This window comes from Pongo abelii, chromosome 1 (assembly GCF_028885655.2).
Source record: "Pongo abelii isolate AG06213 chromosome 1, NHGRI_mPonAbe1-v2.0_pri, whole genome shotgun sequence".
NCBI classification, from domain to species: Eukaryota; Metazoa; Chordata; class Mammalia; order Primates; family Hominidae; genus Pongo; species Pongo abelii.
The window spans coordinates 67,681,218-67,697,914 of NC_071985.2; the positions used below are offsets into that span (position 1 = coordinate 67,681,218).

Sequence of the window (16,697 nt, forward strand, 5' to 3'; positions counted from 1 at the left end):
CAGCTGAGGGGCCTGGAGGTGGCTGTGCTGCCCTTTTCCTCTCTGAGCACAGATCTTGCCTCATTCTCCACCATCCTGAACTCTGGTGATCTATCTCTGTCCATCTCCCTATTTCCTGCCAACTTCCCTGTCCCCATACTTTTTTCCCTTTTGTCTTTGTCTCTCCATTATGATTACTTCCTTCCTTCCTGGACTAGAGGAAATAATGGAGGGCAGGGAAAAATAGCCAAACACATCAACTATTTAAAAATCACATTTATTTTTATCAAGAGTGAAAAAGGCACTGTGTTTTTCTTAGATTTGTTCTTGCTATTGAGTGATATATTGATAACTTAGGGATGAGCCTTGGGTTCTCAATGTGTGATCATCCTCTGACATACAGCATCAACAGTCTTGGCACTTGCTAGAAATGCACATTCCCCAGCCCCACCTCAGACCTCTTGGGGGTAAGGCGCAGAATCAAAATTTTAACAAGTCCTCCAGGTGATTCTGTTGTGCATAAAAGTTTGAGAACTCCTGGTGTAGAGGATTCTCCAAGGGGCTGGGGGTGAAAGGAGGTCTTGAGGTTTCTTTCTGCCCCCCAGATGTGAGGAGGATGGGGTCTGTCCTACACTGGTTAGGCCTGGCTCATGCACCTTGCCTTTCAAATTGGGGCAGGGGTGAGAGTGACAGTAAGGAGAGGAAGGACTGGGAGGAAGTTAATGGTAGCTCTGCTGGTGTTCCTTGTGAGCTGGATTCATGAGCCATCCTCTGGTCAGGGATCTACAGCTTTCTGATCTTCACATTGTGTTCAGCTTCCCTCTGAAAGCATGTGAACACCTGACACATGTTATGTAATAATGTGGATTCCATCACTCTGCTTCTCATCTGACCTTCGGCAACTAAGCTGACTACTGGTTGTAGATGGAAGTTGTGAAATCTATTGTTTATTTCTTTTCTTTTCTCGGACTAAAGCAAATAACTAAAAATAGGCTCTTTACCTTGTCAATTCTGTTCCTATCTTCTGAAAGACTTTCAAGAAGAGCTCCAAAGATTATGAAGAGTGTTGGGATTATGAATTTAGACTCGTGGTGTTTGGTTTGGTAGCTACTGGCCACATGGCTATTCAGCAATTGAAATGTGGACAGTTGGAACTAAGTTAGGCTGTAAGCATACAACACCCACCAGTTTGCAAAGGCTTAGTCCAAAAGAAAGTGTAAGTTATTTCATGGATAATTTTTATGTTGATTTCATGTTGAAATGATAATACTTTAGATATACTGGGTTAAATACAATATTTAAATTAATTTCACTCATTTCTTTTTATATTTAAAAATGTGGCTACTAGAAGATTTAAAATTACAAATGTGGCCTATATTCATGGCTCACATTATATTTCCATTAGATGGTGCTGGTCTGGTATTCTGGGGTTCTGGGGGAGACTGTGCCAGAAACAAATACAAGCAGTGAGTATAAATTATAGCATGAGTGTTCAGGTGAGGCAATGTAGCATAAGGCAAGAGAGCTAATCTCTTGGCCTTTAGAGAAAAATATACTAGGGTTGAATCTAGATTCTGCCACTTACTTGGAAAAGTAACTTAACTTCTATGAACTTCAGTTTTCTCATCTGTAAAATGGGGTTGTCTGAGTTCCTAAATCAGAGGGCTTTTGTGAGCATTAGTTAAGACAATGAATGTAAAATATTCCTGACTGTTAATAAGTTCTCAATAATACCAACTCCCCTTAAGTAAGAAGAAATTCTGTTACAAGATGGTATTTGGCATTGATTGTGGACTCTTTATTTCTGAGGGCCTTTAACATGTACCTGATGCTCCTCTATCTGTAATGGTTTGTGTGTCATCCTGCCCCAAAGTATTGAATACTTAAAATACCTTCTCAATGCTTCTTCAGCGGGAAATCCACAGCTGGCTATGCCCCACTCTCAACATCCCCTACCATGATACTACAGGTCCTTGTGGTGAAGAACTGGATTACATGGTGGACTGTTCCCGAACAGAGACCTATCTGGTATATTATGCTTATAAAACTTGACATTATATATGGCATAGACAGTGAATGGGCTCTGCCAGTGACAAAAGCCATATACTTTCTGAATGAGGAAAGCAGAGTCTATTCATTTGCAAATGCTCCAGTTGAGCAAAGTCAGGACTGAGTGGAAAACTGGGAGGAAATTGTGATCCTGGCTTTGTGATTATTGACTAGCCACTAAAGAAGAATTTTAGCCCTTCTGTCCATATGATAGCACAAAATATCTAAGTTAGATTCTTTCAAAGAGAAAACTGTTCTCTCATGAAGTTTGTATGTAGACTGGAATGAAAGAAAAGGAGGATAAGTGAGATGAAGAGTGGGGAAAATATCAAACAAAAAGGTAATATGCCAGGTTCCATTTTGAAAGACACTGAATGTTGCGTCGTAGTAGCATATCTTCAGATGCAAAGTCTCTGAGTTTGCAGAATGCTTATGCTGTGATAAAGCCTGTAACAATTTGTTAGCCGCTAACAAAAATGGTCCTGAGTTTTCTTCCATGAGTACTGTTTAAAACAATTACAGGAATGAAGAAGCAGAGATCATGCAAGGTGTTTCTATCCAAAAGTAGGCGTCTCGTGTCATCTGCTCTGGCCAGTATTTAATCTTGAGAAAAGAAGAAGTGTAGAGATGATGTACTTGCCTGAGGGATGGATTAAAAAGTCTTTGTCTCTTTCTGAATGGTACTACTGAATTTATCCTCATCACCATCATCATTGTCATTGTCATCATCATCATCAAAACAGGTACCTTTGTTTAGTGCTTGTTACATGCCAGAAATTTTGCCAAGTGCTTTTTATGGTTGATCTCAATTAATTTTCTTGACAGCTCTTAACTGCTATTAGTAGGCTACTTTTGCAGATAAGGAAGCTAAGGCATAGAGACATTAAGTAACTTGCTCAAAGTTAACGCCCCTGACATTGGGCTTGCTGGAATTTTCATGCTCATTAAACAGAAATGCAAGCTGAGAGGGCTTGCGTATTACAGATCACAAAGGGAATCCCCAGATTAGAAGTCTTTAACGTTATATCAACTGTAAGATACCTTTTTATAAGAAATATTTCATAATACCACATTTATTATTCAGAAATAAAATTAGTATTATACAATCCACCTAAACACACAATATTTGAAAATCAATATTTTGTCATAAAGAGACGTGAAATAGATATGTTTTACAATGAAGTAAATACATTTCAATAAGTAAACATTCGGGCACAATGAGATCATCAGATACTGGCACTTGTACACAGAATCACCATGAAACCTGCATCTACAAATGCTGACTACTCAAATACCAAAAGTGGTGTTGACTCTCTAAAAAGGTAAGCAACTCTTAGTAAAGTTTTAAATAGAATAAAGTACAATTCTACCTTAATTTATATGTTGATTACATTCTGGGAAAATTCAATATACATTAATTAAAACCATGCAAAAAATTCTTTGTGTTCATATGTAAGGTAGAGTTAAGTTCCAGATCATATAAGTTTTTCAAGTTTATCAGTTATCCAGTAGGACATTCAAAAGGTGGGTGGAATAATTTTTCATTGTGAGGGAACTGTTCGAGGCACTGTAGCAACATTGAACCCATATCCCTGCCAAGAAAATGGCAGTAACACTTTTGCCTCAATATCTGGGATACCAGGGATACTTTGCAAATTTCCAGAACACCTTTGGACAAAGGTTCTCTGCCAGCCTTGGCTGCACATTAAAATGAGCTGAACTTTAATTCAAATACCAGTTGGTGCTTGGGCACCATCTGCAGAGACTCTGATGTAATTGGTCAGGCAGGGCTGCTGCCTTGCCATGAGGGTTTTTTAAGCTCTTCTGTTGAGTTTATTTAGTAGCCAAGGTTGAGAACCATGCCTTAGGGATGGTTCTGTCCCTTTGAGTACAACCGCCCCTAGCTGAATCAGATCACCAGATCATTGACCTGGTAGATTTTTGTCTTTTCTGCAGCACAGAGTTATTTTCTGTCCAGATAGAGTCCAAGCCCCTCTTAATCTAAGGAAAAACATCTCTAATGTTTATAAGGTAGGGAAGTGGGTATGTGACTCTAGGATCTGAGAAGTCAAGAACCTACTTTCAAGAAATCCCAAAAGTCAAGTAAAGGATTAATAGCTTACTTGCAAATGTAGAACAAACAGGAAAAGAGTTAAACTAAATAAAAAACAAACTGATTATTTGAGAAATAAACTTGTACTATAGTATGGCTAAGCCCCTTCTAAAACCCCTAGTCATCCCTCCTTAGGCTAGACTTGGGCCTTTATCCTTGTAGGAAAGATAAACTTACAATCATCCTTCCTGGTCTGGAGAGGACGTCCATTGAAGCCTTAAATCAGAATGGCAGGTACATTTTATCTCCACCAACAACTTTATATCGATCAGATGTGGCTGCCTGGAGAGGGATTTGGAGCTCAGTCCAGGCTAATTGAAGAATTCTAGGGTGGGTTAGTTAGTGACACCTGTCATGGGCACAGAATGGGAAAAGGAGGGGAAGTACCCTCATTTTTCCCTTAGACCGTAAGGTTACTATGGGGAACGATGCACATTTCTCAAGAAGAACAAGTAAGCTGCCTAGTTCTGGTCAACTTTTGGAACCTGATTGGATTTTATCATCACCATTATCATCATCCAATGACAGTTTCCATTTACTGAGGCCCAGTTATGTGCCTTGCACTTTACACTTTATTTATTACCTCATTGATTCTTACAACAACTCTATAAAGTAGACATTTTAATCAGAGTCTGGGATCCCACAGGTGGTAGAAAAATTAATTTTCAAATCTGGTCCTACCTGACTTTAAAGTTCTATGGTAAAATAATATAGAGCAAAATGTGGTCTCAGACCATCTTCCAAAGTGCTAATATTCTCTATCCTGCATCTGCATTGCCAAGATTCTTGCTCGAATGGTATGAGAGTTAACAGATACCAACTGTCAGGCTTACTGTACACATTCCTTTTTTATTTCTGAGACAGAGTCTCTCTCTCTCTCGACCAGGCTGGAGTGCAGTGGTGCGATCTTGGCTCAGCGCAACCTCTGCCTCCCAGGTTCATGTGATTCTCTTGCCTCAGCCTCCCGAGTAGCTGGGATTACAGGCGCCTGCCACCATGCCCGGCTAAGTTTTGTATTTTTAGTAGAGATGAGTTTTTGCCATGTTGGTCAGGCTGGTCTCCAACTCCTGACCTTGAGTGATCCACCTGCCTCAGCCTCCCAGAGTGCTGGGATTACAGGCATAAGCCACTGCCCCCGGCCTGTTATTGTACACATTCTTATTTCTCAGCATTTTCCATCATTTCCTAGTATTTGATCCTGTCCATGAGTTTAAATGAAAAATTACTTTTAAATAACAGAGATATTTTTTCTTATTGCTTATCTTTCTAAAATGTATTTTCCTGCTCCAGTGTAGTATAATAGAGGGAATGCAATTCATTGTCATAATATAACAGCTAGGGGGTACTGGCACATAATAAATACTTGAATAAATGAATTAATGTAATTAACATTTTTAGGGGAGAAGTTTTTAATTTTTATGAAGTCCAATTGATCCATTTTTTCTTTTATAGTCTCTCCTTTTTGTGCTGAATCTGAGAAATCTTGGCCTAATCCAATGTCACGAAGATTTTATTCTATGCTTTCTTCTAGAAGTTTTATTGTGTTAGCTCACGTTTAGCTCTCTGATTCATTTAATAGGCATTACTTTTTATTATTAAGATTTTTGTAGCCATCAGGGTTTGCTCTATAAGCACACCTTAATCTGCTTTGCAGACACACATGAAGCAGTTTAAGAGTATACATGTGATTTTCCTCTCTTGAAACATGGTCTAAAAGTTGTTTTTTCCAGACAAAAATCTCTCACAGCATTCTCATCTTTATCATTTGACTCTTTCTCCTCCCCTCCAAAATCTCAAGAAACAGAAGACTCTAGTCTAGCTAGTGGTGTTATCTGATATTTTTCTGTTTCAGAAAAACCCTGTCTAAAAAAAAAAAAAGAGGTATTGCTCAATGCTTTCTACCCTCCATCCACTTAATCACCTAACAGCCCTGAGCACCACTCTCTAAAGTAATCTCCACATTGTCAACAAAATAATCTTCAACCCAGGGCTCAAGAAACAGACCACTAATAGGAACTTGAGGCCTGTGCCAGGGAGCCACATTTACAAAAGCCAAAGGCCTTCCATTCTGGTTAACCTCTAGCCACTCCTACTTCATGCTGTGAACACCCCCCGAACAAGACTTCACTATTTAGGGACTTTTTTTGAGGAGTTGAGGGTCGAGTATGTGATTAAAATAATCTTGTCCTATGAATTTGTGCAGCCCCTCAGAAGACTTTATTTCATAGCTATAATGGCAACCAAGGTTTCTGTCCACTTAAAATTCCAGTTACATTTTGTTTGTTTGTTTTTGAGACAAGGTCTCACTGTGTCACCCAGGCTGGAATGCAGTGATGCCATCATGGCTCACTGCAGACTCTACCTTTTGGGCTCAAGTGATTCTCCCACTTCAGTCTCTCTAGTAGCTGGGACTACAGGCGTGCACTATGACACCCAACTAATTTTTGCATTTTTTGTAGAGACAGGGTTTCGCTATGTTGCCCAGGCTGGTCTTGAACTTCTGGGCTCAAGCAATCTGCCCATGTTGGCCTCCCAAAGTGCTGGGATTACAGGTGTGAGCCACCATGCCTGGCCACCTACTTGCAAATTTATATAGTTTTACCCTTCTGACATTCTGGGAAGAACTGAGCAAAAGAAAATAGACTTTGTTAAATCTTCATTAGGTATATGAAAGAATGTTTTGCCTCTCACAGGTGGGCTTGTGTCCTTTACTGTTTCTTTCACACACCCTTGCTCACAATCACTCTCCCGGAAGAAGGACCTCCCCTTGCCTCTTCAAATCTTACCTACCCATTGGCCAGGACCCAACCCAGGTGTCTTCCCATGAATCCAACTACGCAGGTATTCTCAATGATCTCCCACTTCCCTGTCCTAAAAAAGGGCACTAATATACTCAAAGGTCCAGTAGCTAGGAGGGATGCTTTAGTACACAGAAAAAGAAGACACAACTCATAGCCATCAGGGAGCCTAGCGAAGGGACCAGACACCAAAAGCTTATTTTAATAAAGTGTTGGGATAAGAGATGTACATGAAAGTCAATGGGAATGCAAAGGCTTAGCACTTAATACAGAGCAGGCTAGGCCAGAGGGTAGCATAAAGTCAGGGAGTGTTTTATGATTGAGGCAATAGCTTTTGTTGCATTTTGAGATTAACTTGATGTAGAGTAGCAGTGGGGTGGTTCCAGATACAACTGTCAAAAGCACAGACAGAGCATGGGAAATCCAGAGAATACAGATGGTTCAGTAAGCCATAGCCAGCCCACTGTCAGCTGGCTGATAATTAGGTGCTTCTTTTGACCAGTTTTAGTTAATTTTGTTTAGAGGAGAAGCTAGGTGTTACAACAGTGGATAAACAGGGCTCTCTAATGACAATATGCAATTGTTCTTCTCTATTTTCCCAAGTAAGTCAACTCTTGGTCCCTGACTCAATCAAACAAAATTCTGATATCGGGTGAACCTACTCTTCTTAGAAAGCCATTTGGAATGTTTTTTTTTTTTTTTTTTTTACTGTTACTTAAGCATGTCACTGGGGGATATTACTTCCCACCCTTAGCAGTTTATTAGAGCATCTCACAAGAAGCCCTGTCTGACAATTCTCTTCTCTATGACTTGCTAGATTTCATATGTTAGAAAGCCTTAGCGATTGGCTTACCTGAAGGGCCTAGCCTTAAGCCAGTTTCAGGAGTGGTGGAAATATGGAACGCAAGATAGAAATGGCAAGAAATGTGGTTGAGTAGGATGTGGGTGGGAAACCAGATTATAAACACCTTTGAATGCCAGATTAAGGAGTTTGGGCTTGCTCCTGGGGGCAGGGGAGTCCAAAAGAAGATTAAGCCATTGACACATAAACTGAACCATAGAGATGAAGAATAGCTTATCTCAAATTTTAAGGTACAAATCAGTCTCTTCTACTGAACAATGCATACATTTTCTGAGGGCAAAATTCCTGCATAATATTTTCTTGGTGTCCTCTTTTTTTCTTTTCTTTTTAAAAATAGAGACAGGGTCTTGCTATGTCGCTCAGGCTGGTCTCAAACTCCTGAACTCAAGCAACTTTCCCGTCTTGGCCTCCCAAAGTGACTGGGATTGCAGGCATGAGTCACCATGCCCAGCCACTTGGTGTCCTCTTTGATTCCAGGCACATGTTTGAACAAATAGGAAGTTGTCAAAAATATGTTGATTGGTAGGTTTGAATGGCTACCAAGAGAGGCTGTATAGACCTTCAGAAAGAGATCTTGTGCCTTATATAGAATTAGATCATTAAGCAGCAGAGAGTAGAGTCTGCATTTTTACCTAGGATCTGAGGATCCTCTTCAATTCCTCCAGCCTATTCTAAATGGCTGTTTCTCTCAATTTGTCTCCCACTAGGAGGCAACATCGTTCCCTCTGCCCTCAGGACAAGGAGCTTTTTAAATAAACATACATAACACATATGTAATTATATGCACATTCCCCCAATATAAACAAGCACATTAAGTTTTGACCTTGATTGACTAGAAAAAATGTTTCTTGGAGTCTTGGTCAGTTAGCCTCAACCTAAAGACAGAGGGTTCTGGAACATACGACTCTGACCTCCAACTATCCCCGGAGGAGCTGCCTCCTATACCAATAAAAACTACTTTCTGAGAAGCATCTTCATGCATGATATTAATAGATTGATTTTGCAAGCAGGAATTGGCAAACATGATAGAACCCTATGGTAGGGAAAGAGCATTTGGACGATGTTGGATTGCCTTCCTGTTGAATTTTATGCAACCTTGGGTCCCTAGGGAGTTTCCCCAGAAAGTTGGTTCAGAATGTGCCGGCTCTTGTGTCCCAGCCTGCTGTTTATTTCATGGTGGCTGCAATAGAGCAGCATTTATGCTTACGTTAGCAGCTTAAAGCTTCTTGGAAAATTTGGAAAGTAATGCTCCAGCAAATAGCCAAAGTATGCTTTAAGCATGTTTTTCTCAAGGCCTGAGTTTTCCATATTACCTCTGCCAGGAGTGACAGGAAAATCCAAGAAAAGCTATTGAATTTGATCATCATCGTTGATATGCTTGTTGTACATTGAGAATCTCAAGCTGTCCTGGGAAAGATTTGTCAATCAATTCAGCAGAACTTCTCAAAACTTGTTACATCAGAGGAGTTCAGGTTATTTCTGTGTCACAAGAGAGTACAGCCAAGGCCAAGAACATGGTCAGCCCCACTCAGACGTACAATTCTGTCAAAACCTTGGGCTGGCTTCCCACTGAAGCCTTTTAAAGAATAATTTGCTTTGACAGGTGACTGGTGCCAAGCCCAAAATTAGAAGCTCCTATATGTGTGGGAGGCAGAGAGCATGAAATGTTTTATGAGGAAATTCAGCTTTTCCTCTTTTGGCCTTTGCTGAAGTCCCTCCAAGGTTTTCAAAGGGAAAGCCAACACCATTCCTTCAATGAACATGTGCCGAGCCTGAAATCTTGACAGGGCTGAGGACTGTCACAGTCTTGGAGTACAGCTTTGTCCATCACACCTGCTGCAAAGGGGCTTGCACTCCAGCTAAGAAGCACATGCAAGGTAAATTCTTTCAGCTTTCCATGTAACACATTCATGAGAATAGATAATAAAAATAAAGGAAATATTACTTTTGAGAAGGAAATAAACATGAAAACAAAACAAAGACACCAACCCTGATTGCTAAGAGCTTCTATTACAGCGGAAGAGTCACACATGTATATAATAAGATAAATTACCATAACATAGATAATTGCCACCCTTATAATATAGGTATTTTGTAAATTACTATGAGGCTGCAGAAGAAAGAGTTGTTGAGAGGAGCTTAACTATTTTGCTACAAATATTTTGTAATACAAATGATGGAGAAAGCCTGGTGGAATCACCTACCAGGAAGATAGTGGCTTAGCTTCAGGCAGATCTTATTCATTTACTCTACAAATATTTATTGAACATCTATCATGTGTTGTTAGGCTATTGGAATCCATCAATGAATCAAAGAGAAGAAGATCCCTGTTCTGATATTCTAATATTTATTGAACATCTATCATGTGTTGTTAGGCTATTGGAATCCATCAATGAATCAAAGAGAAGAAGATCCCTGTTCTGATATTCTAGGAAAAAGAAAACTAAAACAAAAACAAAATTGGCAATGACCAATTAAAGCATTTCTTCTTTGATAACAGGTAGAAATTAATTGGTTTTTGGTTGATGGGGATACTAAAAGCTGTAGAACATCATACCTTTTGATCCTGTAGTCTCACTAAATGACCACGTCAAGCAGTATGTTAGAATAATGACCCACCCCAATATCTACATACTGAAGACCACCATGCCACTTCAAGCTACCAATGAGATGTCTCTGAACATACAGTTGGGAAGAGATGCATATAATAAAAAAACCACAGGAACACAAAACCCTGAATCTTAGAACCAAAGCAATATTCAGTAGGTAAGGTGTCAATATTGATAAGAAATGCAGTGTTGCTGGCTGGCTTTCAAAAGAGAGGAAGAAGGTCATAACCCAATGAGTGTGGGCAATCTTTAGAAGCTGAAAAATACAATGAAACAGATTCTAACCTAAAGCCTCCACAAGGAATGCCATCCTGGCAACACCTTGATTTGAGCCAGTGAGATCCATGTTGGACTTCCAAACTATAGAACTGTAAGAGAATACATTTAGGTTGTTTCAAGCCACTACATTTGTTACAGCAGCAATAGGAAACTAATACACAAGTGTTCCTCCACATTTCCTAGCCTCCCTATCATGTAGATGGGGCCATGAGACTTCATGGAATGTGGGTAGACATGATGTGTACCCCATCCAGGCCTGGCTTCTGAACCTTCTTGTGCAACCTCCTCATAATCTCTCTCTCTGCTGGTTGGAGAACCAAATGCAGGAACTCAGTGGAGGATTTCAAAGAGGCTTTAGTGAATGGCAGAACCACTGGACACAAGCAGCCTGGGATCCTGAGTTGCCATTTGGAGATCTTTCCATGTCAGCATGTAGAGAAAGACCCAGTTCATTTTTTAGCAACTGGAAGATGATCCATTTTATGGAAGCACCATGAAGTATTCAACAAATTCCTAGTGATAGATTATTTGTATCCATTTGTTACTATAAACAACAGTGCAGTTATATCTATCTATCTAGCTAGCTATCATCTATATATATCTGTTATCTATATAATGATTTCTTTGCATACTTACAAGCACATTCTTACAAGTGGGATTTCTGGCTAAAGGGTACTTGTATTTCTAAGGCTTTGTACCAGCTGTCCCTCCAGCCTGGATTGCTCTTTTTTTAGATCTTCACAAAGCTAGCTTCTTCTTATCGTTCAGGTTTCTACTTTAGTACTTGATAACATATCACCTGCTTTATTTTTACCATAGAACTCATCACTACCCTATCTTTTATCTTTTGATTTACCAGTTCGGTTTTCCCTCTCGCCATTAGAATGTAAGCTCCTCTTGAGAGCTCAATAAATATAATTGTTGGAAACATGAGTAAGTGATGAATGAATGAATGAATGAATGAATAAATGAGTGAGTGTTACATGTAGAAATTAAAAACAAGGCAGCAAAATGTTAACTGTGGTTATAGAAGTTTTATTCTTTATGCTTATCTAAATTTTTCAAATTTCTTGACATAAAAATACATGCTTTTGTAATCAGAAAAAGATCTGAAAAAACCTATATTTTTAAAGCGTGGCTGAACCCACACAACAGTTGGGAGAACATAGTGAAAAATATCAAGAACCAAACTTAAATATAGTTTTGGAGAAAAGGAATAATGCAGAATATTGTTTACAGGGTATATCTGGTTTTTATTTATGTTTTTGGATGGAGATGGTCTCTTTTTGGCTATTTAGTGTTTTCTATATTTAGTGTTTGGTTATTTAGTGTTTAGTGTTTTAGAATTTATTATCGATCAAGTGTATGTAGTAATTAATAGCTACATAGTGTTTTTGCTATTTAAATTGCAAATATGCTTAATTTAAAGAAATATGTTAAAAAAAGATAGGAAAGTTATTAGGATAAACCAACAAAGCTGAAGTAAAAATGTTTATAAAATCTATTTTTTTTTTTTTTTACATTTTTTGCCTTAATTTCCACCTTAGAATGAATGACCTTCTGTTGGAAACTGGTTGCTCTTTACTTTGACTTAGACTCATTTCTTTCTCTTTTTTTCTTAATTTTAGAGACAGGGTCATTCTCTGTCCCCCAGGCTGGAGTGTAGTGGTGCCATCATAGCTCACCGCATCATCAATGTCCTGGGCTGAAGCAATCCTTCCACCTCAGCCTCTCTAGTAGGTGGGACTACAGGAGCACATTACCATGCCCAGCTAATTTTTTCAATTTTGTAGAGATAGGCTCTTGCTTTGTTGCCCAGGTTTGTCTTGAACTCCTAGCCTCAAGTGATTCTACCGTCTGGGCTTCCCAAACTGTTGGGATACAAGCATGAGCCACTTCATGGGACCTGAGACTCATTTCTAGTGTCTGATGAGGCCAACTCCTCCACCAAGGTGACGTGCTACAACCAAGGCACTGTAGCCCAAGAGTAACTATTGCTTCACATTGGAACTGGACAGCTGGCTTGTCCAGTTGTCCAGGAGTAGATTTCGTAAATTTCATAGATTTCATAAACATGTTTCAGGCACCGATGTATCTGTTGCAACTCCAGATGCTAAAGCCAGCAAGGAAGCCAGCTCCATAACGATCAGTTGGAAAGCCAGAATTTGAACTCTGGACCTGACAAACTCCCAGTGTCAGGTTTAGGAGATGAAATACAAATTCCTTGGGAAATCTAAGTAGCACATTTTTTTTTTCCCAATATACATGCCATGGCAGTACAAATTTAACTGAGATAAACTGATGGTCTGGATAGGTTAAAGAAGATAATCACATAAGGTCAATAGCTGGGCTGAAGTAACTCTTGAATTTACCTGCTGTTGCTAAGCCTTGACTGCTGTTATGAGTCCTGATGCATGTAAGTCTCTGGGATATTTCCAACTATTTAAGAAATCTATGGGATGATGCTATAGACTGAACATTTGTGTCCTCCAAAAATTCATATGTTGAAGCTCTAACCCCCAATGTGACTGTATTTGGAGATAGAGCCTTTACAAAAGCAATTACGGCTAAAGGAAGTGATACGGTTTGACTCCGTGTCCCCACCTCAAATCTCACCTTGAATCATAGTAATCCCCACATGTCAAGAGTGAGACAAGGTGGAGATAACTGAATCATGGGGGTGGTTTCCCCCATGCTGTTCTCATGATAGTGAGTGAGTTCTCACAGGATCTGATGGTTTTGTTAGCTTTGCTCAGCTCTCATTCTCTCGCCTGCCACCATGTGAAGAAGGTGCCTGCCTCCCCCTCACCTTCTGCCATGATCGTAAGTCTCCTGAGGCCTTTCTAGCCATATGGAACTGTGAGTCAATTAAACCTCTTTCCTTTATAAATTACCCAGTCTTGGGTATTTATTCATAGCAGCGTGAGAATGAACTAATACATCCATAAGGGTAGGGCCTGATCTGACACAATTAGTGTCCTTAGAAGACGAGGAAGAGAGACAGGAAGGTGCTCTCACTTTCTCTCTGTGTGTCTCTGTCTGTCTGTCTGTCTGTCTGTCTCTTTCTCTCTCTGCTCACCCACACCGAGGAAAAGCCACATGAACACACATGGAGAAGGTGGTCATCCACAGATCAGGAAGAGGACCCTCACCAGAACCTGACCTGGCACCCTGATCTCAGACTTCCAGCTTCTAGAACTGTATAAAAATAAATTTGTTTTTTAAGCCACCCAGTATGTGATATATTCTGTTATGGCAGTCCAAGGACATTAAGACAGATAGGGACAGAAAGATGTCTGTTGGAAGTGAAGTCCCACAGTAAAGGTTAAAAAGAAAAGTACCCATTCTAGTAAAGAAAATGTGCAGGCATCTTAGCCAGGGTCACCCTTTTTAAGCACGGGTCAGATTATATCACTCCTTAGTTTAGAAACCTTCCAAGATTCCCTGGACCTTACAGGACAAAGTTGAAGCTTTTTGCATGGCTAACTTAGCCCTCCCAGCTCTACCAGAGCCTACATTTGAGGGCTCTGCTTCAGCCACCATCATCCTGCCCTGGTTGTGGCATGTCACCTTGGAGTAGAAGCTGGCCTCAAAGGACTCAAGAAATGACCCTGGGTCAAAGTAAGAATCAACCAATCAGCGTTTCCAACAGAAAGTCCCTCTAAGGTGGCTTCAGCTTCTCTGCCTCAGAAGTTGGCCACAGCCAATGATAGCAATCTACTCATGGGGCTGTCCCTTCTGTCTTCTCATTGGTCTCACATTGATCCTCTCACTTTGCTCACCACATTCCCCCTGACTGAAACATTTCTTCTGCTGATCCTTTCAAGGCCACCCCACTTCCTCCATGAAGCCTACACTGATGCCCATTTCCTCCATTGCTATTCCATTGTTTTTAAGATGCACATTTGCTCACATCCTATCTTCTGTAGCAAACATTGTTGGTGTTCTGCCCAGATCCTCTTGGATTCTTTGTACCATTTCTGTGCACCTTTCCTCATATAAATGTGGGCTTCTGCTTCCAACTGCCTGCCCTTGCTATTCTCTTCAAAAGACTGCTCTAGGGCTGCCCAGAGCAGAGAGCTGAAAATATAATGTCCCCGGGCATCCTTGGCTCAGGACTAGTGCAGAAGTATGAAAGTCCAGTTCCTTGCCCCAAATCAGGACAGACTCTGAGATGCAACTTCCATCCCAGAGTTCCCCCTGGGGAATCAGGCTGCAGCTGCTGTCTTGGGACTTTACTTGGCTTCCTCCCCTTCCCCGGCCTGCTTTCCTTATTCCCTTATTGGGTTCCGCTGGAAGCCCTTCCTAATTAATCAGTTGCACATGAATGTTGGTCTCAGGGTCTATCTCTGGGAAACTTGACCTAAGATACCATTTCTAAAATTGGAGTTCATCTTCTTATCAATAGCATTTTAAATTTGATAAATAAGATAGTAGCATTCTTAACTGAGTTCTCTTTTTACTATATACCAGCTCCAAACATAGCATTTTTCACATGAAGATAGTTTACTGTGAATGCATGGATCTCTCTCACTTGGCTCTGAGATCTTAAGGCTGTGCTTTGCATTCCTTTGTCCTTTCATCTTGACTTCCAAGAATTTCTCTGTAAATGTGTGTTTAATGAACACATTAAACACAGCAGAAAGAAGGAACATGATTTTTCTCCCCCATACTGAAACAGAGGCTGTATCATACAGTTTCTTTCTATCTTAAGATAGAGTTATTTTAGGTCGGGTGCAGTGGCTCACACCTGTAATCCTAGCACTTTGAGAGGCCGAGGTAGGCGGATCATGAGGTCAGGAGTTCGAGACCAGCCTGGCCAACATGGTGAAACCCCGTCTGTACTAAAGACACAAAAAATTAGCCGGGAGTGGTGGCACGTGCTTGTAATCTCAGCTACTTGGGAGGCCGAGGCAGGAGAATCACTTGAACCAGGAGGCGGAGGTTGCAGTGAGCCAAGATCATGCCATTGCACTCCAGCCTGGGCAACAGGACGAGACTCTGTCTCAAAAAAAAAAGACTCCTTTATGAACTGACCTAGCCATGTGAAGGAAGCAAAGGAGCAAAAGCTATTCCAAAGTGAAACTCTGTCTGTTGTGTGCATGCATTTTAGAGTTGAATAGGAAAAGTACTCCATCAATAATATAAATAAATAATGTTTCAATCTGTGAGACTGTTATCATATCACTGAAAAGAACTTGTAGGATTTTCATCCAATTTGAAGAATAAGTTTGGAGACAGGCAGCCTTTTCCCAGAGCAAGTGAAATTAAGGGCCAGCAAGAGTGTCCACCAGCCAGGAAGACGTGCCTTGGACAGTGGTTTAACATATGAGCCTGCATAGACAGAGAAGAGACAGATGATCTGGATTGCAAGTATTTGTGTTCAAGCTGCTCTTCACTTCAGCAGTTTTTATATGGTGTCCTCTCTATAGTGTAAGACCATCAGAGATCTATTCACTTAACAGTGGTTAGTTTCCTGAGAAATGCTGGGGAGATCCATCTGCTTATGGATAAAAACTAAAATAACTATCATTTATTGAGCACTTACTATGTGCCAAGCACTGTGCTCAGCACTTCATATGCATGACTTCATTTACAATTCATAGCCCCACTATGAGGCAGGTACTACTACTATCCTCATTATACAAATAAGAAAACTGAAGCTTAGAGGGTGTGAGTTTCCCGAAGTTAGCAGGCAAAGGGACAGTATTTAAAATCTAGGGCTGCTTGACTCCATAGTTCCTCCCTAACCTGAAAGAACCTATCTATGCTGTTGAGTAGTTTTTATCATTTTTTAAAATGAGAGAAAGAGATGATGGGAGGAAGGGAGAAAATCAAATTATTTGAAGGTACCTTGCATTTTTGTCTTGTTACAGACCATGTACAAATCCAAGCCTGCCATAGAAGTTGTTACCCTACATAGAGTCCATTCCTGTTTGTCCAGAGTTTGGGAAAAGTCAGAGCACAACCTAGAATAAATGCGATAATGTATCACATGTATTCTTTTC

The 16,697-nt window shown here is 40.3% G+C and overlaps 1 long non-coding RNA gene across 1 annotated transcript; it reads right to left on the reverse strand.

Moving 5' to 3' along the window:
* Positions 1-240: 240 nt before the first annotated feature.
* LOC134761810 (uncharacterized) lies at positions 241-5,827 on the reverse strand. The gene is made up of 2 exons (XR_010140956.1): positions 4,319-5,827; positions 241-2,631 (listed from the first exon to the last, which is right to left on the reverse strand). It is a non-coding gene; the product is annotated as an uncharacterized LOC134761810 (long non-coding RNA).
* Between the last annotated feature and the right edge of the window lie 10,870 nt (positions 5,828-16,697).